The sequence below is a fragment of the Lates calcarifer genome, linkage group LG5 (genome assembly GCF_001640805.2).
Source record: "Lates calcarifer isolate ASB-BC8 linkage group LG5, TLL_Latcal_v3, whole genome shotgun sequence".
Classification (NCBI taxonomy): Eukaryota; Metazoa; Chordata; class Actinopteri; family Centropomidae; genus Lates; species Lates calcarifer.
This window is the reverse complement of record NC_066837.1, coordinates 10,494,956-10,518,336: the sequence shown is the minus strand read 5'-3', so window position 1 is coordinate 10,518,336 and position 23,381 is coordinate 10,494,956. Positions and strand designations below refer to the sequence as shown.

The following is a 23,381-nucleotide window of genomic DNA, read 5'->3' as shown; positions in this document are numbered from 1 at the left end:
CACCCCCACCCCCCTATATCTCTCCCCTACTTTCTAACTAATCAGTAGAAGAGCTTTTAGAGTGCAGAGAAGGATTCATATTTACTCACTAATGCATGTCAACAGCCAAATCTACTCCATGACGATGAATAAACAACTATTTACCCGATAACCACTCTTCACACAGAAAAGCCAACTCCTTCATAAAAGCCACAAAATGGTTTAGCAGCAGGGCACCACCACCCAAATGAATGGGACTGTGAAATATATGCTGCATACAGTTGCATACAGGACTCTGCTCACTCACATGAGTCCAAGTCTGAGTCTTAAAAAATAAAAAGCATGGATATTTCTATATTTAAGATTAAAGGAAAGCCAGAAGCTGAGACTGCAATTAAACCAGCAGTTATACCATGGTCAGTAAAACTACAAATATTTGATCATGATGATTATCTTTGAAAAAGACCTCAAGTTGTCAGTACAATGGTCATCAGACTAGACCCAGTCTGTGTCAGTGAGTCATTATCAGAAAGTGAAGAGACCGGCCGGCCTGATTGGGTCTAGCTGGTTAGCATGCTAACGTCAGCACAAGAAAAGTGATAGAAATAGAAGCAAAACACTGGTGGTGCTTTCCACAGCTGAAGACAGCATCTGGTAAGCAACGAGATGAAATTTGATGCTGAATTCACAACTGGACTGGTTAGTAAACAGCTGTCAATGCTAACCTTGGCTATGTAGTAATAGCAAAACTTACAAATAGTTCCTTTAAATACAGAGCGAGACATGTTTTGATTTCTCTTCATCTGTGATAAATAGAAGTTCTCGTATGTGAGAAAATACACAATATATACTGTAATAAATGATAGAATATTGTAAACCTTTTATGGCTACTTTTTTTAAGCTGAAACCTTTTTTATTGTACACCTTTTTAACTTGTAGAGGAGGCATTACTCATATCAGATTGGCCTATTTCTAAAACTGTGTTCACACTGCATGTTTCTTTCCCTGACAGTGTGAGGTCAACTACGAAAAATAAATAAATAAATAAACCTCTAGGAAAATCACACTCATTATCAGACTTTTTAACTTTGACTCATGCCAACTTTTTACAGTATGAAAATCCAGGAAAATACTACTAGAAATATCATACGAGTATCACGGCCTTATTCTTCACAAACTGGACAGACTCGTTATAACTCAGACACAAAAGTAAACACATTCACACTGATATTCACACCTGCAAAGTTCCCAGTTCACCCTGAGCTGACTGTTGCCTGTTATACAACTATACTGACTCTAATTGCAATACTTCACATAGTGCTACAAAATATTATTAATAAATTAGCATCAGTCAATTATCAAGATGAAGATAAAGATATCAAGACTTGCTTTAATTTTCTCTGCCTACTCTGTTCGGACTCTAATACTTACAGTAACTGATTATGTGATTCTCAGAAAAAGTAACAACAAAATGTTAAGATGTTATTATTCTTCCTATGACATTGTAAATTTAGTATTTTTTATGTTTTTCACTGATTTGTATTTTTTTAGTTACTGATTATAAAAATGACAGTGGAGAGGAGAGAAGAGGAGAGGAGAGGAGAGGAGGTCCAAAGAGCATTTGGCACTGTTGCAGTGATAATGAGACACATGTCACCATGTCACCTCTCCTCCTATTAACATATGAGACCTGCATCACCTTACAGTTCGCCTACACTGCAGCCAAAATATAAGTCCATCTGTCTTTTGACTGAACTAATATTTCTGCATACATTATGACTCAACAATCTCAACAGCAGTGTGCTCCATGTTAAGCAACTCAAGCCTTCCAGTCTATATACAGCAGAGTTTGTCAGAGAAACATTACACTCCAGCAAGACACTTTAATTCTTTAAGAGAAAACTTGGCAAGTACCATCAGCAGGATCATCACTTTGTAAAAGCTGCATCTGTGAACAACAAAGCACTAATGACATACAAAGTTGCGTACAGAGTTGTCCAGTGTAAGAAACCATGTATGACAGCAGGGGAGCTAATGCTCCACATGCTTTGGATATGGTGTCAACTATGAGACAAGGAGGCTGTCCCTCTGTCCAATAACACAGTTTCAAGATGTACATGCAACATTTCACAACGACTCAAACAAAAACTGAAAGATGAAGGTTTCACGTTAGAAGAGGACTGCTGCTTATGTCTGTTTTGTCACATCAATCACATTGTGAGGAGTTTCTGTTTTGCAAGTACGCCACAAGAAGAGTGACAGCTGATGAGGTCTTTACTGGTGATCAGTACAGGGTGTACCCCGCCTCTCGCCCAATGTTAGCTGGGATAGGCTCTAGCCGCAGCGCAACCCTTAACAGATAAGTGGTATAGATAATGCAGGGACTGATGGATAATGAGCTGTTTAGCCTTCTTGACTGTGTACTAATCAAAAGGATGTAAATGTGATATACACAGAGAAATGCTGGTATCAGGGCATATTGATTATAGCCTGCTTTTGACTGATATTGTTAGTGTGGTAAATTTCATTAAAACAAGACACCTTTCTGATGAGATGGGAGCTGAACATTCAGCTGTGTTGTTTCACAGCAAGGCTAGGTGGCTCTTGCGAGGTAAAGTGTTGCTGAGTCTTTTTTCCAAGGTGTTTCTGGAGGAGCGGCGGGTGCATGAAGTTGCGAGCAAGTTTAGTGAAGATTTCTGATGAAACTGCCCTATCTCAGTGATATATTTGGAAAGCTGAATTAATTAAATAAGTTCTGCTGGAGAGGACCAGCTCATCAAGATGACTGTGCGCTTATACATTGGATTGGCTGGCTAAACAGCTCAACTACCTTTTTTTGTTGTTTGTTTTCTCCTCATACAAATCTATGCCCCTCTTCACCCTGGTGTGAGGAGGACAATATCAGTGGTTGTTAATGCATTCACACTGGCAGAAAATGGAAAAATGTCCAAGGAAAAGCAAGGTGAGTGCACAGAGAGTCACCAACTTAAAGGTTTGCTACCTACTTCTACAGTGGATGCCCCATGGTTGAGGTAAGTAAGCTGTAAAATGTGTTGTTGTAACTTAAAGGTAGTTGGCCAATGGTAATGTTTTATACATTTTTATTTTTACATTTTAGATTGACAGACAACTTCAAGTTGTGGTGAATATGGTTATTTTTCATGTTGTAAAACTGATTTGAGTGGAAAAACGCAAAGATGCTGAAACATAAAATTAAAAATTGAAACTGACAACTTAAATTAAACCACACTGTAGTAAATAGGTTTATATTTTTGGTGTTATGGTTCTTTTCCTATACATCTCTCTGTAAGTAAATCCATTCATTTGTTTATCTGTTCTCTGTATCTCTCTAAGCTAGAGGTTTTTTCACTCTGCCAAGGAAGCAGGATAACATTCTGCTCGTAGGAGGGCTGGCTGAGCCACGCTGTTCCTTTTCCATATTTATGACTGAGAGGTGTGCAAGGAATTGCTTCCACACCCCCTCCCACTTTATCTCCCCTTCATCTTCCAACTATTTATTTATCCATCTGTCCATCCTTCCATAGTACCTGCTGATCAGTGGGTTTTTCCACAATTCTGAAAGTACATTTACAGCCGCCAGTTGTCGCAGTTTCAAACACTATCCCACCTTGTTCTCCCATATCTTTCATAAGGTTCAGGTTTTATCTACAATCTAACATCAACAGCAATCCATCCAGTGAAGTTTTCCCCTCTGTGGGCATTACATCATTTTGTTTTTATCTTCATGTCTGATGCTATGTGATCCCTTTTGTGACTTTTGTAGAAACCAGTTGGTTCAGCTATTACTCAGCTTGCAATGAAAATAACACAAGATGTAGCAGGATAGATACTGTAGATAACAATGAACAAATCATACCTAATCATAAAGTCATGAATTTGACAAAGGGTGCAGCTTAACATAAAATGGACTTTGATGCATTGACTGTATAATTCCCTAAAAACATGTTACAAAAACTGGTTTCAGTATAATATCTATACTTACTTACTATTTAAAATAACCCATGGGGCATGTTGCCACATGTTGCAGTGTGCATTTCCTGCTCTGCTGATTGACTGCATAGCCACCAGACAAAATCAATATATACTGAATGACAGGAAGAAAATAATACAGAGTACAGCACAAGTTAAAAAAAGAAAAGATTGTGGTCTTAAGGTTAGAGGACCTTCACCATCACAGTTACAATATTAAACACGTGAGCAGCAGTCTCTATGTGGGACACTGAGGCCTGGCCATAATTGTCACCACATACGATACGGTTTGTGAATATTTGATATTTGATGATCATTAGGTGATACAGCACTCTGTATTAGAGGACATACGTCCGCTCAGTGTCCCAGCCTACCAGAAGCTGAAAATATGCAAAGTATGTTCTCTTGCTCACACTTGCTCAGTGTCTGTGGCATGCAACCTCTTGTGGGAATGAGAATAACTGCAATAATAATTATTACACTCTGTGACATTAATCACGGGTGTCACAGTGGTGCAGTGGTTATCACTACATGCTCCACAGCAAGAAGGTTCCAGACTCCTTCCACTTTTGTCAGCGTGCCCATGGGCACCTCAAATGACAGCATCACCACCACTATAGCTTCCAATTTGTAATTTAATCTAGTGTTGACCTCCTCTACAAAAGTCTTTCCTCTTAGAAAGTTAGTGATAGTTGCAAGAGTATGAATATAAACACAATGAGGCTGTAAAGCTGGACTGGTGAGTAGACCTGTTTTCGTGTGCAGTGTTATGACATCAAGAAATTCTGCAGTCTCATTTAGCCACTTGTTAGCAACCGTCTTTTTTTATGTTTGGTATTTTCTGATGCATTTTATTGTGTAGTTCAAAACACGAAAATGTCTTGAGTTTGTGTTAACCACAGACTTTTCAGACATCTGACCAAAAACCTGTTAAAAAACCCATCGACTTCGGGACAAAGGAACCAGGAGTGCCAAAATGCTAACTTATTTCTGTTTTTTAGGACTCATTCCTGCACCACTCCATTGTGATTTTATAACTTTGCAGTGGCTGCAGTAATTTTCCAGCAGCAGGCCACTGTCACAAAATATATATGGTGGAAACATAGAGTTGGCATCTTGGTTATAGCTCTGTTATGAAATCCTACCACATTGCGTGGTGAGTCTCTCTTGCCGGGCTGCTGACAGCTGGTTTGAACTCATTCTAACACCAGCAGTTTCCAATTTATCTGAGCAGCCGGCAGAAACGAGTCACTCTGCCCTGCCTTGCTCTGTCCAGTGTCGCTCTGCCCTCTGTTTTCATTAAGTCTCTACCTCCATCACAGTTAGTTTTGCAGTTTGGTCATTTTAAGGCGAGACCTATAAAGTTTACAGCCTGCCACACTGTTGCTCCTGCACTGCTCTGTGTGTGAACTGTGAGGCAGCTAAAATAAAAGCGGTTTATTCCGGAGAACAGTTGGTGATCTCGAATACTTTATATGCATATAAACACGGTTTTCTCTTCTGATTAGCTTGAGGGTTAATGATCAATCAAAGGAGAAGAAAAACAAACAAGAACACACCCTACACATAATCAAGGCTAGTGATGGCTATGAAAAGCAAAACACACCGTTAACATAATAAGAGGTTAAGATGAAACATATCATCATCTCAATCAAATACAACAGACAAACAGCAAAGTTATAATCATGCCATTTAACCTTTAGATGACTATCATCCCTTATATAAGAAATCAGCTGGGTAGCTATTTTTAAATAATGCTACAAGTTTGGAAAGAGTGAGACTACATCTGCTGTCCTGGTAGTTACAGTATTTAATTTGAAAAAATATCCCCATAATGTGAGCATGTAACATGCTTTAAAATGATGGCCTTTAAGTCTGTATTTGGAAATGGTGAGTGTCTCTTAAGTTATGACTGAGGTCGAGAAGTACATTCACCCAGAACGACAGTAAGAAAATGTAGGGACAGGCAACTAATAGCATCTGAGCATAAGCTGCAGTCCTGAGCATATCTCTGGAGATCACAATTAACACCAGGAGAATCTGGGGGTACAGACATGCTCAACACGCTCAATGAGCTGTAAATTCAGGGCATTAAAGGTTTCCTGTGGAGTTTCTGACCACTATTAATGCAACGGAGCAATGGTTTTATGTGTGTGTCCCCATTCAGTTTACACGGAGGGACTCCTGCTGTTCTGGTGATCAACAGGTGATGTGTCAAGAAAAACACAAATTCACCAACAATCAGCTTTGAGATTCTGTATAAGGAAGGAAACGCATTCAATATTTTTGCTTGAGCTCACCAACATCCTAAAATATATCTGGAACCATCCATGGTGGAGCTTCAGCTCCTACATATTTGCGGGTGGAGTATTTTGCTCTTTTGTACTGTTTATTTGTGTATAATGTGTAAAGACCTTTTGGCTGAAGTGATGAGATACCAATAATGAAACAGCTGCTGCAGCATGAAAAATAGAAATATACAACAGGGGTAAAATAAAAGCAATATAACAATCTATGTAACCAGTGGACATAATCTATGTGCTCTACTTTGAGGTTCGATTGCAGAATATTTTAGCTCCAGCTCTAGCTCTACACAGAGCAAGGACTTATTTTATTCTGTTGCTGTCCATCAGAGGAATGTTAGCATCCACTTTGTACTTTGTGCTTTGCATCCATGTATGTAGTTATCCTAAGTGATACTTTGTTCTGAATCAACAATTCCTCAGCTTGCTACAAAGAACAAAGCATAGTGAACTGTATACTCAGTGAGCAATAATTTTCAACTTGATTTGAACAGCTGGTGTGCACAAGTGCACTCAGCACACAGAGACAGAGATAAGTAATGAAAGGTTGAGGCAGAAACATTGGTTGAAAATTGAACAAATCCAACATCATTAATGTCAATAGGAGAGGCACAGACAGACAAAATAATAGTCAGAAACAGAGCGAGAAATAGAAATAAAAAAGCATAATTGGTGTCTAAGTAAAAAGTTATGCTGCAATAATTTTAATATTTTGTGTAGTTGGGTTAACTTCCATTTTACCATACAAACATCTTCCATGTTTGCTATTCTGTGAAAGGTTGCGCTTTAAATGATTTTTTTTCTCACCATTGTGAGCAAACTCTAGATATTGTTGCGTGTGAAAATCCCATGAGATCAGCAGTTTCAGAAATACAGTCCAGCCCATCTGACACCAACAATCATGCCACTGTCAGAGTCATTGAGATCACATACTTCGACATTCTGATGTTTGATGTTTGAACATTAACTGAGGCTCCTGACCTGTATCTGCAGGATTTTATGCACTGCACTGCTGCCTAATGATTAGCTGACTGTCCCTGAACGGCAGAGCCAAAATCCAGACTTAAACCCCAAAGAACATCTGCGGAAGAAACCTAAGGATGGCAGTTCACTGATGCCTCACATCCGACATAAGGGAGGTTAAGAGGATCTGTCAGGAAAAATGGGATAAACTGCCCAGATCCAGGTGTGCAAAGCTTGTAGAGACTGACCCAAGAAGACTGAAGCTGCATCTGCTGCCAAAGAGACTCTACAAATAACTGAATTGAGGGTCTGGATTCTTTTATAATGGAGATATTTTGATTTTTTTGCTCTCACATTGTCATTGTTATTGAGCGCAGACTGATGAGCAAAAATGGTAGATCTAGCAACTTAGAATTAAATCTACAGCATAATAAAGTGTGCAAAAAGTGAATACTCTCTGAAGTCACTGTAGGCTATATGCATATAGGAACACTGCACACTGAAATACCTCAAAATCCAAACACTGACTCATGTACACTCAACCTCTGTGGAGAGAGAGGTGACTGCGTGATGGCCTCACACCAGCAGCTGCGGATGACCTCACACGACCCTTGAGGTTGTCATGGCAGCGTCAGCCTTGTTCCCACAACACCACACTGTTCCATTACTGAGCAATGTAATTTATTTATGAAACCATCACTTCACAGGCTCACTCTGTATGTGTGTGTCTGAGTTTTTGTCTCTCAACATGACAGCAAGTATGTGGATATGTTTGCAAGGATTGTTTATGCATACTTGTGTAGCCTGTGTGTTACATGAGTAAGGATGTACACCTGCACACAGCTGTTTCAAAGGGCTTGCATGGGGGATGGATTTCTTGTGAAGCAGGTATATAGGTATAGAAAGAGGGAGATAAGTTTTGAAATGAAATTATTTATATCTTTGCAATTTATGTAATTTATATTAGCCTTAGGCAAGAATATTAATGCTGAGAGGTTAGGACCTTAACAACAACATCCTTGTAATGTCTCTATTAAAAAGTAATCAGAGTTGGGATGTTTTCAAGGAAGACTTCATGTCATTCAAGGTGGCTGTTCATCTTTGTCAAGGATAGATCATTTTGATAGAGAGATATTTACTGGACAATGCTGGTTGTCAAAAGAATGTCATTAATCTGAACAAACACTTCACATAGTTTCATCCCTTTCACTCCTTTACTTATTTATTTTTTATCACACTGACCCAAAGGCTTTTCTACTATGACAAGAAAACAGCTCTGAGAGAAAACAGTTTCTGGAGTTTATTCAGCAGCACATAATCAGTTTAGGACATATTCCTGGGCAGTAGGGTAATTCTGCACTGCTCAGATAACAGAATTAGTATGAAAAAAAGGATGTTGTGATAACACATTCATAATTGCTGATCTGACTATTGAAAAGACTTCTGCAGCTTTAGTTTCACTTCAGCTTTAAATACCTTAAAGTAAATGACATAGCCATTAGTAGAGTGCTGATTAAAGCAATATTATATCATAGAGCACAAAATGTGACCTTGAAATCTACCTGAGATATGTGTGTGTGTGTGTGTGTGTGTGTGTGTGTGTGTGTGTGTGTATCTGCTGGTGAGTCTTTGCGTGATAACCTTGTGTGTGTTCGCTCCCTGTCACTATCTGAGGCGCCTGCAGTCTGAAGGAAAGCATCTGGTTTCAGCATCTGGACACACACACAGATTGGAAGTGTGTTTGATAGAGCCAGTGAGAGGACACCAAGAAGGTTATCTATGATCAGAGCCTGTAGTTACATTACACATGTAGACACATACACACACACGCACGCACATGCACACACACACACACACACACACACACACACACACACACACACAATAAAAAGACAAGACAAACAAAGACAAAGACAGAGTACACTTTTAAGAAATTAAAAGTGTCCCTCTCCCTCTCTCTCTCTCTCTCTCTCACACACACACACAGACCTGTCACACTTTGCTTCTCGCTGCCTTTTCCCTTCCCTCACAGCATCAGTGAATCACAGACCTCTAACCTCTCCACTGCCTTTATTTTATTACATAGTCTTAGGTGGTGATAGAAACACAGCGTTCCTTCAAGGGATTCTGATTATGTTCCTCTTCACAGATATATTCTTTGACATAGTCACAGTAAGAGTCTGTTGGACCATAATTATATGTGCTTTAACTTAGCATTAACTGACTGTTCAGGAGACAAGAGTGTGTTTGATATAAGCAGTGTGCTGTCTGCAGTGGGAATTTCTATGAATTAGGTTAAATTTGATTGGACAGAAACTTTGTCAGCTGAGTTTAGCCAGCAGTGGGCTGCCCAGGCTAAAGCAGCTAGGGCTGCAAATTTAAAGCTGTAGTAGTTTGGCATTAGCATGAGCCTTAGATAGCTAGCTGAACCTGACAATTCCCAGACAACAAGTTCAAGGAAGTTTCATTACTTAAAACCACAGTCTTATTAATTCCTTAGACAACAAGGAGATGAGTTAGTTTTCCTTATCTTTTTCTACCTCTGTTAATTTGTTTTTCATCAATTAAATTATTAATGGCAATTAATCGATAATCAATTAATCACTGGCATCCCTAACTTAAATATAAACATAAAACACCATCAAATAACATAAACCAGACATTCAGGTCCATTTTTCCAGCCTGCATTGACTGCAATGTCTTATAATGAGAGTTATAAGTTTGCTTTAATGAAATATGCTGATTGTGTGAACGTTTTGTGACAAGTTTTGTAACAATGTATCAATATTACAAAGAGAGGTTTTTGTTATGTCTGAATAAGAACATGAAACATACATTGTTATAAAATCATAAGGGTCTTGTTGAAACCAGTGAAGTTGTTAATTATAACAACAAATTCAAAGCAGCACAACTAGTACAACCACAGTATCCACTGTCTGACAGTACCAGATTGTAATTTAACTGCTCAGTTCAGTCAAGTATTAAGTTAATGTAAAATTTTTTGTTCATTAGGAGAATCACAAGATGCTCATAAGATTACTTTGGACATCAGAAAGCTACAAAGTAGGGTGTGGGCTGTCCCTGTTGAAAAATCAGGTGTGTCAGAGCCTTAAACTAATCTGTTTATGACAACACAAGACCGAAGTAAAGTATTTGGCTCACTATAAAAATATCTACCAAGAGTAATTTTTACCCGTCTACATATTTAACGGAACATATCCTACACATCCTACATATCCAACACATCCTCATACAGTAGGATTTAAGCATTTAAGCTAGGAGTTTTAAAATGTACTGTAAAAATGAAGGACATTTCTGTAATACTAACACTAGGTAAATATATGCAGGAGGACTTGTGCTATGTCTGCTTCTGTATACTCATGGTGCTCAAGATTGATGCAGTTTTACACTCGCTTGTGTAGTGCTCACTGTGTATATGTATGGGTACATATGTTAATGGGTGTGTATCTGCGTGTGTGTGTCCCTCCCTGCTGGAAACCACAGGGACCAATGACAGGCCCTCTTGGAGCAATTTGAGCCTATGAAGATGTACTAGTGGGAAGGTGAGAGATAATTAGAGCAGCAGAGGAGCATGCAGACTGTTCAGCTGAACAGGAACAGTTCTAAATATCTGCAGTGGATCTATGATTCATTTATTATGGCTTGGAACCCAAAGTGTTGGTGCCCTGCTTTTGGGGAGTTCCAACCTGACAAGCCCATTAATATGGTTCAATGAGTGTCATCTCCCAGGATGCAGCTTAAAGTATCTAGCAGAGGGAGATTTTCTTTTTCATTGTTAATACGCATTGATTATATTATAAAAATGGATTTATGTATAAAGTCTTAAGTTGTTGTCCATTATTATAGCTCTGTTTGTGATATTTAAGATGTAGCGCAAGGTGAAAATCCAAAGCCTGGCAAAAACCAGAATCTAAATTACTGTTCAGTTAAGTGAGTAGGGTTTTGCTGAATATTAAAAACTAAAGAATTACACAAATTTATGACCAAAATGCAATTATTGAATCACAAGTCCTGGAAAAAAAAGGCCTAGAAAAACTTAACTTAAAGTGGAAAGAAAAAGTAAGTGAACCCATCAAACTAACACAAACCATTTTAACTATTAACACTCAAATTACCGTATAATGTCCATATTGAATTTCACATTCACAGTGTAGCTGGAAGCTGGAAAGGCTAACATAGTCATCTCAGAGAGTTCAGATATTCATCAATCCACAGTCAGACAAACTGTCTATGAATGGAGACAATTTAGTCCTGTGGCTACCCTCCCTAGAAGAGGATGTCCAGCTAAGATGACTCTAAATGCGCAACACAAGATGCGCAATGAGGTAATACAAGAATCCCAAAGTAACAGCTAAAGGCTTAAATGAATCATTGGAGCTGGTTCATGAGTATACCATGTACACATCATGGAGACCATGGCAGGACACGGCTCTCAACATATTAAAAAAACATAGCACTGCGTATGGTGTAAAAACATCACCCCAAAGGTGAAGTACAGTCAAACGAGCATCATGATTTGGGGCTTTTGCTGCCTCTGGGTCTGGACAGCTCACCATCATCGAGGGGAAAATGAATTCCCAAGTTCATCAGTGTGTCTTACAAGATAATGTCAGGGTGGCTGAAGATCAATAGATGATGCAACGAGACAGTGACCCTAAGCGTCAGAGTAAATCTGTTACAGAATGACTTAAGATAGAACTGTAAAAATCCCTAAGGAAATTGTTATGCTAGAGATTGCGTCAGATTTCTAAAAAGAAAAATATATTTGGGGGGGCGGACAAAAATATGACGTGTATAAGGAGTAAATGCAAGAACTAGTACCTAATAGAATAACTTCAGAAATAAGCAAGAAAGTAAACTAAACTAAAAATACACTGAAATGGAAATGCATAGTACTGACAATTAAAAGTGATATGGAGGAGTAATGATAATATAATAAATAATATTGCACATGATAATGGACATAATATTAAACTCACTATTGTACATGATAATAGTACAACAGTATAACAGCACAGTACTCAGTTGTCCTTCCAGCAGAAGTTGGAGGAGTTATACAGTTTGATGATTAAGTCTATTAACATAAGCTGCCTTCACCCCAATGCCCCAGCACACTACAGTATAGAAGATGACACTTGCCACCACCAATTGATAAAACATCTGCAGCATGGTTCTGCAGTCATCCAAAAACCTGAGTCTCCTGAGCAAATACAGGCAGCTCTCATCTTTCTTGTATGGAGAATCTGTGTTTTTAGTCTAGTCCAACTTATTGTCTGGGTGCATATACAGGCACTTGTATTCATCCACAATGTCCTTCTCTGTTCCCTTAATGCTGACTGAGTTCAGCAAGGGAGACGGGACCGTCACCTGTGCTGCTCACAAACAAAGAAAATCCACCCTCTGGAGTCAGAGCCCAGAACTCCACACAACAGGCTCAGAGAGCCTTTCACACCAGACATCAAGAGAATATGTCTGAGCTGAAGCAGTTCAGTAGGAATAATGGTCCGAGCTTCCTCCTGAACGTTGGACAGGTCTGATCCACAGCTACTGGAAGAGGACTGGACTGAGGTTACTGCTGCAAGAAGGTGTGACCAGCTATTCGGGGATTCACTTACTTTTCCCACTGGCTGGTTTAATTGTGCTGGTTTAATTGTAACTTTGATGAAGATCAGGTCAAATTTTATGACCAATTAATGCTTTATCCTGTATATACATTTATTGTATGATCTTATGATCTGCCAACTAAAGCCATGGAAATGTTGTTTGTGCAACCTCAATATAATACCAATATGATCTGCCACTCCACAGACCTTGGAAAACAACAGTAAACAACAGTAGCTAGAAAACTACAAAAGCAAGAACAAGAGCAGAAAATTGACTAGTGGCCAATGAAAATGTCATTAGGTCTCTGTGCATGTATGCAATTCCAACCAAACTGCAATTTCATTTGCAAAGCTCAGCAAATGGCATGCTGGTGCCCCTTGTGGTGCTCTTATAAACACATACATATACAAACACACAGAGAGAACCAAACCACAGATTTCATCAACTGTCAGTATATTGTGGTATAACTACATCAGGGACAAGCAGACCAAAGCAGAGAGCGACAGACTGATAGATGGATGGAAGTAAAGTAACATATTGTGACAAGTCAATTTCGCCCACTTGCTGGGGAACAATAAAGCAAAAAAAACAAAAAAAAACAAACCTAATCAAAACCAGCTTTCGCAGAGCCCAGCTGAAACCAAAACATTCAAAAATAAAATGAATGTGAAGACATAAAGTGATGTGCCTCTGAGTACATACATTTGTGTGCTTTTACCCGTTGGTGGTACATCAAAGCCAAATTCAGCCATCAATACACGCCTTAATACACACACACACACACACATGAACAGTCCTATGCTGTGCCATTAAACACAGTTTACTACTCTCACACTCAAACCAACCAAACACATTATTATGTAGTCAAAGTCATCTAGGAGCAACCAGTCCTTACACATGCTAATTATTAATGTATTTTCATTCAATTACACACATGCTCATACACACTTTTTTTTTTAATAATGAGAATAATTATCAAAGCCGGGAAATTAACTCACAAATCTTCCTGGAAAGGCTACTGACTATATCTTCCATTAAAATATTAATTTAAGGAGTATTGCATTTGCATTGCATTCACCTGCTGATTTCTATTTAGTGTCATTGGTTCACATTCAAAGTATCAGCAGAGAAAAATTAATTATTTTCCCATATCAAATAATTCCCTTTTTTATTAGTTAATTATTACTATTATTATTATTTAATCACTAAGAATGCAAGGAAAAAAGGGCTCAATATATAACAAATACCTATTTATTAATGGAAATAAGGAAAGAAATCTATAGACAGACATGGTGAAAACATAACTGAGGACATCATATTGCTCTTAGATTTAATAAATGTAACATTCTACGAATTCCATATAGGCATTAATCTTGTTTTGTCAACATATGGAATATATTCTTTTCCATAGGACAAGACAGTTAAAAATATTTTAGCTTTAGCTTTGTAATCTCTTGTGGCTTCACTCATCCCTCTCCGTGTTTCTTTCTCTGAATCCCTCAATTTCCCCTTGTTCCTGGTAACATTGTCTTTACTGTCTGTCGCCATTTTACTGTAAGATAGACTTAAGAATTTGGTTTACCTTCTCCCTCTCTTTTTCCCATTAGCTATGTGCCAACACAGAAACAACTGTGTAGTGTGTGCGCGTGTGTGTGTTCTACCTGTATTGTGCAGTCTGCACTTTTCCCATAGCAACCAAGGCTAAGAACTACACAACACAGAATCGACACAATAAAAGACAGTACGTTGAAACTTCAGCCTACTAATGTATGTGCTGCAGCATGGACATAAAGATGTTTTTCAAGAATCTGTGAAGAGGTCAACAGATCCCACATACTGTAGCATTATATAGCCAGTTATACCTGCAAACATACACAAAGGATATATTATAACTGGGAACTATGTTAACAATGAACAAAGCAAAAAAAAAAAAACCACTTCTGCCCAGTGAAACCTTCTCCACGCATTTCACTACCGTATCAAGGAAATCACCACACATCACTTACATATCCAATCAATGCAATTAGCAATTAGCCTCCAAATGAACAATTAAGGATACAATTACATCAACAATATGCTAACAAGACCTTACTAATAACTAGCTGGTTTCACATCAGCAGAGGGCTTTGATTGCTGTAGTGTCAGGGCTTTGGTAGGTTTTGTTCTCTTTGCTGAAATAAAATGAAGGATGTGTTGAATGGAATGAACAGTATACATCTATGTGGAATCAAACACAATCAATTTCAAGTTCACAAGCAAGGACACAGACTGACAAATGAACACTTAGAGGAATTATTCTGTAATGCATTTAATCTATACTCTCGTTGTCAAGTGAGGACAATAATATTCCCAGCACAACTAGGTGAGCCCCAAGACTTGTGAATGGCTGTGGCTCAGGTAGAGTGAATCACACACTACTCTAGTGGTTAAATCCCCGGCTCCTCCAGTCTGTGTGCTGAAGTATCCTTGGGAAAGATACTGAACCCCTAATTCCCACAATGGAATACCATCGGTATGTGAGTGTGTGGGAATGTACTTAGAGCACTCTATAGAGATAGAACAAGCACTGTATAAATGTGAGTGAATGGGTAAATATACCTGTAGAGTTAAAGCGGTTTGAGTGGACATGACTAGAAAAGCACTATATAAGTACAGTCCATTTACTATTTATTTGTTGGACAATGATGTAGATCATGTGCTGCACACACAATAATGCACATATACACTGTTGCCCATAAAGTTGGAATAATTTTTTCAGACACATTCCTCTTTTTTATTCCTATTTATACATATCAGTAATCACCTTTGACCAGGTGCAATGATTACATACTGAGTCCCAGTTACCAGTTTTGTTTTGAGAAGATATACACTTTATCTATCAAGAATAAATCACACTGTCACAATCATTTCATGAAAGAGATAAAAATATTGTATTCCAACTTTATGGGCAACAATGTATATACCATAAAACTAGTAACAAGCAGAAAACAAGTTTCTTACATCACCCAAGCAAAGAACAATGCTAAGATAAATATAACCACCAGTTACAAAGAAAGATTATTTGTGAGGAAGAAAAAAGAGGCCAACACCAGAGCCATGAAACACTATTAAAAAGTGAAAAGTCACAACATTGGACTGCTTCCTCTGATGAATCGTGTCTTTCTGTGAACCGGCTCCTAGTTGTGCATTTATCCAATTAGTCAAGGTAGAAATGAGGCAATTGCAGTAAAGTGTTGAATCAGAGTTTAGTTATCTTGCCACAGGAACATGGTGAAATATTCAGTACTTAATCATTTGTTAAATGTTAATTCAAAATCTGAGTGTGATGACTGGCTGTCAGACAGTATGTCAAACTCATGTAAAATACTCCCAACTTAAGTTACCATTGGACCCAAAGCTCAGATGTGTTCTGCTCTGCTCTCTCCTCAGCCAACTCTTCAAGAGAGGAGTTGTTCTCTCTGCTCTGAAAATTCATTGCTTTTCTCTTCTCAGTCTCCTGAGTGCAAAGCTGTCATCAAAGCAAAAGGTGGCTACTTTGAAGAATCTAAAACATAAAACATGTTTTGGTTTGTTTAACACTTTCTTTTACTACAAATTTCCATATGTGTTCCTTCATAGTTTTGATGTCTTTAATATTAATCTACCATATAGAAAATAATAAAAAATAAAGAAAAACCATTGAATGAGAAGGTGTGTCCAAACTTTTCACTGGTACTGTATGTGCCCACCCATAACATGAAAAACTTATATAGTTCTTAAGACACACGCAGATCACAGTTTCAAAATTTTAGACCAGCTGAAAGCTCTCTCTTAGCTTTTTCTTCCACAGCATCGCAAAACAATAGAAATAGATGGCTGAGATCATTCTCATCACTCTTCACTTCTGCTGGATAAAGCCTGGAACAAAGCACCCAGGGCAACCACACAAGAGCAGAGGAGTGTGTAAGTATGTGTGAAAAATGAGTGAGACAAAAAGAGGGTGGTGATTAATATCTAACAAGAGAATTCTTCATTTTTTCTCCTATATTTCCTGGCCATTTTATTGGTCTTTATGGTCCCACAGGAACCACCTCCCTACAGTTACAGCCACTTGATTGGCTTTTATGCTCCCTCAGGGCCAACCCCAGGGGCCCAAGTCAGGAAGTGAAGAGAGAGAAAAGTGGATTAGGGAGTAGTGGTCAACCTTTAGAAATTCAGGTCAAAATCTGAAACATACTCTAAAGGAAAGAGCTTAAAGTAAAGGGAATACTTAAAATCTTGGCTGCCTGTTTTCTGGTTTATGCTGTTGTGTCATAAACAACACACACACACACACACACACACACACACACACACACACACACATATATATATATATATATATATATCTCCACAAATTTCAGCAACAACATGTGTGTATGTGTGTGTATGCCTGTGTTTTCTGTCCAGCATAAAATGCCAACATACCCACATTAGACAAAGAAAAAACTGTCAGTGTGGACATCACTTTGTGTCTTTTTTGTGTGTATCTAAGTCCAGGAACAATACTCTGTTTAAATCACAGTGGGACTTTTTTGTATTTTGGTCAGACAATATCATATATCATGATGGTTTTATAAGCCAAGAGCTGTCTGACGAAGAGCAAGAGAAAAGAGGGTGTGTGTGTGAGTGTATGTGTTGGTTTTGTTTGTTACATGTCCTTCTATAGTTGTGTCAACAAGTCAACAACTTAAGACTGGTTTAAGGTTCAGGTTAGAATTTTTGTTAAGGTTAGGATAAGGCATTTATTTGTGACCAGGACAGTTCTCGTCAAGCTAGATTGTTTCTTTATCGAAAAAAGAAGAAAAATAAAAAGGGAAAAAAAAAAGGTTACCATGGTGACAGCAAGTGCAGTTTAAAATAAATGGAGAATTCTCTGTTGATTGAACAACTGCTCATCCAAAATATGTCATAGTCAACACTGCACTTCCTTGAATCCTCAGCAACGCACCCACAAAATCTGCAGCAATTGTTGAGAAAATGAAAAACAGACACAGACAGAGATTTATCCATTTATAGATGGATGGTGAAGGGGCTGTTCTCAAGATAATTATCTGCTTTATTCACACATCAACTCAACTGGACACTATACACTGGACTTTATACCAGGGAGCTAAAGTCTGTTCAGTGTCTGGTCCGAGTGATTCAGACATTTGCGTTCATACATACAGCTCCACGAGGCATGTGTGAGGCATCACTGAGTGTCCTCACAACTACAGAAAGACCAACGTGTGTGTGGGAGGGAGAGTTGACAACAACAAAAGCCCCCTTTACACAGCCAGTTCAGGGTGGGAATGTTGAATAATACATAGGAACATAAAATGGGGAGGGGCATAGTTGTTCCAACTTTAAGTTGGTACTCACAGAGCCAAAATAAAGTCTGCATCAAGGGAGCGGGATGGACAGTGACACTGTTGTGTCACACGTCACATCACGCCTCTGAGTGATTATGCTGCCTTTGTTCAGTTCAGTGTAAACAAGCAAAGACAGTACAATGAGCGGTCCTTTTAATGCTAATATAGCAAGATCTCTGAAAGAGGTTCGAGGGGCAGAGGAGGACAACAAGGAGGAGGCCACATGGAATTTCTCAGTTCAGCAAATGTGTCTTTAATATTTGTTTTCATATCTCTAAAGCCCCAAACACAACAAAACAACAACAAACAAACAATAAATATCACTGTTGCAACATTTATTAGTAGGGGCTTGATAAATCTGAGCCGTTTACTACTGCCTTTATCACAAATATCTATATAGATTATGTATGTAGGTCATGACGATTTCCACACCAGGAGCATTCCATCAATAATGCAGATGTGGGAGGATTCGATTCAGTTGTCAGATACCATCATCAAGAAAACAATCATCAGCAGAAAAAAATAGCTGTATCTTGTTATCTATTCCTTCAAAACAACATGACCACACACATGCCACATACCACACACATTCACCATAGAGCCACACTCTAAATTCACATCAAGAAGTCTGTCTATGCCCAGGAGGCATGTATACATGAGCCATTTTGCCAGATTACATACACCTACACCTCCACGCTAATGTTGAAATAATGGCTGCAACACTGCACTGCAAAACATGTAAATATAACCAACAGAAAAAAAAAAGTTTATCAAATTTTTCAGACATCCTCCTTTCTTTTCCCGGCTTTGTGAGTCCACAGCAACAGTGATAAGCTGCAGCTTTAAGCCGGCTGACAGAGTAAAGCATGAATGAAATGAAAATTGAATAATGTGCTCCAGCTCTGTGTGCTGGGTGTTTATGGCTTAAAACGCTACTTCCTGGGAGTTCCACCAACTCCCTGTGCGACAAATGAGAGCCAATATGGTCTAAAGACCCAAACTCAGCCAGTTGTCCTCTGGACCAATGGGCTGCAAGCACACACATAAGCGCAAGCATGCACACACATCTAAGCACACTGGCCTATTTGGCAACTGTAGCTCTTCATCAGCCCCTGCAGCAGCCATAGTGTGTGTTTATGCATCTGTGTGTGTGTGTGTGTGTGGTGTGTGTGTGTGTGTGTGTGTACTGTCATATATCATTACCTGTGCTGGCAGGTGTGATGCAGAAGGGAGCCTTACATTGAAGAATCAGTGTTGCTCAGGACTGGACACCAGTGCACAGCGCTAAAACAAACAAACAAAAAACAAGCAAACATATTGTTAAGAAATGTGCTGAAGGAGTCAAGGTATTACTGGTCCAAGTATGTAAGCCCAGTGCAGCATTTACTTGTAAGTCCTAATTCTGGGTAAGCTAGGGCTGAGAGTATTAGTAAAAGAGCCTTTCTTCTAGAGCTGAGGCAATTGCAGCAGTAACTTAAAACACCCATGACCATGAGGGAAAAATTCTAACTTATTGTAAAGATGCCCAAGTTATTTTATAACACATGGAAGGTTCATTCATCAATATTGGTATTTAAAAGTGTATATGCTGGTGAGAGATTTGTCACTTGAACTGCATATAATTGATGGTTTGTATCATCAAGTCCTCAGGTATGTGCACTTTTTGTGAAACACTCACTAAGATCTTTACTCTGAACTTTACACACTGTCACTACAACAGTGGGAATACTGGAGAGGGGAGATAAGGACACACAGTAGCACATTATAATGTAGTGTTTTTGTGAGTTCAATAGTCATCAAAATTTTGCTTTTGGAATGATCACATTTTTCAGCATTTGCCCATTTACTTTCTAGATGAAACTAGTTGAGGGAATTTCACTATAAAAGAAACAAAAAGATGAAATGACACAACAGGAGAGAGAGAGAGAGAGAGAGAGAGAGAGAGAGAGAGAGAGAACAATATCACTAAAAAGAAACTGAAATGGTTTGGTACGTTTTCTTAGAAAATTAAAATAGAGGCAGGTAAATCTTAGTAAGGCTGCCGAAATTAACCGAGCCAATCAGCAAGGCCTCTCACAAATCAAGCATGTTTCATAGTGAGCAGACACTCTCAGTCATAGTTGTGTTGTTAGGAAGAGCTGCCAACCAATCATCTCACAAAAGTGATTCACTGGTGTGAAACTGTATTCTGACGACTTGTGCTAATTCACTAATTCACTGGGCATAAACTGCATGTCTTTGTGTTCCTGCGTTGCTCATCTGTTCTGTGAAGTTTTCTGTGTCTAAGTGTCTCACACTCATGTTTGTTTGTGCTAACACCCAGTCAAATCTTACACATTTCCACTATTTGCACCATGGCCAAAACACATTACAAATTAGCACATCATAACACAGAGTGAAATGGAGACATAGGAAGAATATGAGATAGAATAAGAATAAGATAACTCAGACGCAAACATACACACAGAACTAGACTGCCATGAAGGACTAATGATGTGACTGTCGCCATTAGATTTGTGTCTGTTTTAATGGACAGAAATGAGGTGACCTTTCTGGAACTCACTGTGCATTGTTAATATTCATCATTCAACCAGTAAAGTTGAGGAGATATTTTTCTTGCTGTTCCTGCATTCTAAAAGCGAATAATGCAAACCATAGACAGAAAGTTTCAGAGACAAACTTAACTTAGACATATAACCAAAAAAATTGTATGAAGAGACATTAAGCACAACTGTGTTAGGAAAACAAACAAGTGGTATGGATGAAATTACAGCATAATAAAATGAGAACATGTGGTTATTCAAATACACAGTACTAACAGTGGTGCTTTTGTTTGATGAAATGGGATTATCAAGCCAACCATCCAAGTCAGATTTGCTTCTTTAATACTGAGTAGCCTCAAACTTGATCCAATATTTATCATTATTATATGTCTATACATTTCCCTAAATACTGTAATTTAGGGATGGTTCAGCTTTGGCCTCAACAACAACAGTTTTAAGACAATTTAGATATTTCTGCAAACTAAATATATACTAGTTTCCAATAATATATTTATATAGTGTCACGTAGAATGTTGTTTAATGCATGCTCAGGGAGGAGTGTTTCTCTGAAAATGTTGTAGCAGAAAAGGCCTGGACAGGATGAGGATACCTTCTCTTCTTCTAAAACATGAACAAAAAGAAATTCAGCTATAATTCAAATGTCCAAAAAACATTTAGCAGAACATTAGAATGCTGCTGAAACACTGGAGATTATGCTGATCTTATACTGACACTCACTGTCAGCGAGTATCAGTCATTGAGTATGCTCGCTGCTGTTTGTGTGTTTTACACAGCCAGTCACATTGTCTGTGCATTAGAAACCAGTTCAATGGATATGGATTGGATTTTATATAGCTGTTAATGATCCAATAAAACATGTCCTGTAACTGATCCTGCAGATTGGCTCCAGAATCCCTGAGTCTGTTTGACCCACTACTTGACATAATTTCTAACTATACTGCCACAAGGGATGCCACAGTGTGGAAAGACCTCTGTCACCAATTAGACCGGACATTAAAAAAAAAAAAAAAATGCTGGCTCAATATGATGTGTGTGAAAAAAAAGTGTTACTTCACAGATGCTGCCACCTCAATCAGACACAGTTTGGAGATTGCCTCATAAATGTTGTCAGGCTCCCTCTTGCCATTTGGTTTATATATCTGAAATATTGGCTTTTGCTTTTTGCTTTGACAAGCTCTGCTCGTCTTGTCAGTCAATTCTCCTCTGGTCATTTGATCAGACTGTGCTACTCTGTGATGCGACTCTGCTCTGTACTTTCAGTTTATAACTGTGGCTAGTAATTTACAAATTATTTTATTTTATTTGCTGAACATGGGTGCTATCGCTGACACAAAAATGGGTTTAATAAAAAATTAAAAAGACAGTGCCAGTGCTTGACGCTGGGGACAGCAGCCAAATTGAAATCAGGTACACTTTTTGCTTGTTACAGGACATCCTCAGAACATTTTGATTGCACCTGGTAGAGACAGGTGTGTGTCTTTCCAAATCATGTCCAATCAGTTGAATTTACCACAGGTGGACTCCAGTGTGTAGAAACATCTCAAAGATGAAGAAGATAAATGGGAGGAACCTGAGCTCAAGTTCAAGTGTCAAAGGAAAGGGTCTGAATACTTTTGTCAATGTGACATTTCAGTTTTTCAGTATTTAAAAAAAAAAAAAAAAAAAAAAAAAAAACTTTTTGCTTTGTTATTATGGGAAATGAGTGTAGATTGATGAGAGAAAAAATATTTGTATTATTTTAGCATAAGGCTGCTGCAACATAACAAAATGTGAAAAAAGTGAAAGGGTCTGAATACTTTCTGAATGCACTGTAAATGAAAACTAAAGGTCAACAGATATTCTCTCAGAGAGAAAATAAAATAATCATGCTGCTACTTAAACCTAGTGGGGGCCAACTTTTTTGTGCAGGAATCATCAAAAGAAAAAATTGACCGATAAGCAGGATTTATAATGACATTGATATCAATTAAATCTTACCAATTCTCATCCCTAATAACTGTGCGGATCCATACATTCCAACTAATGAGTAAAAATGTCTGAGTATGCAGCAACTCACAACAATATTGGTCTGAACAAAATGGGTGGTTAAACATACTGAACATTTGTTCCAGCTCTTAAACAATATCTAACCCATCATATTACATTTTCACTGGTCTCCTACAGGAGGAACTAGAATATGATAGCTTTAAACAGTTCGCACTGTTGACAAGGGCTCCATACAAAATCACTGCTAACCCACATTAGACAGTAACAACCCGATGTTCACACTAGAGGTGAGATGTAGCGTGTGAGCACTACAGAGGTGTCTATATGTGGAATCCACACCGACTCAGTTAAGGCATTACTATTCTATTTTATTTATTTATTTTGTTAGGTCATCTGTTAAACAAACAAACAAAAAAATATTCATTTGCCTCTCAGGGATTGTTCACAGATGAAAAAAGAAAGATGCTCACTTTCATTTCAGAGATTCCATACAAAAGGGTTTTGAAGCATCCAAAAAATAAACGTGTAATACAACTTAAATTTTGTCTTCGTCCATACAGAAGATACATCCTCTTCAATCTTGGTATTTTTTTATATTA

The 23,381-nt window shown here is 38.3% G+C and overlaps 1 protein-coding gene across 1 annotated transcript in view; it reads right to left on the bottom strand.

The window, feature by feature from the left end:
- The window catches only part of LOC108887372 (teneurin-3-like), a 270,632-nt gene that overhangs the window by 231,786 nt on the left and 15,465 nt on the right, over nt 1–23,381 (bottom strand). The window contains 1 exon segment of the mRNA XM_051070563.1: nt 19,436–19,516. The gene's annotated coding sequence lies outside the window, so the exon portion shown is untranslated.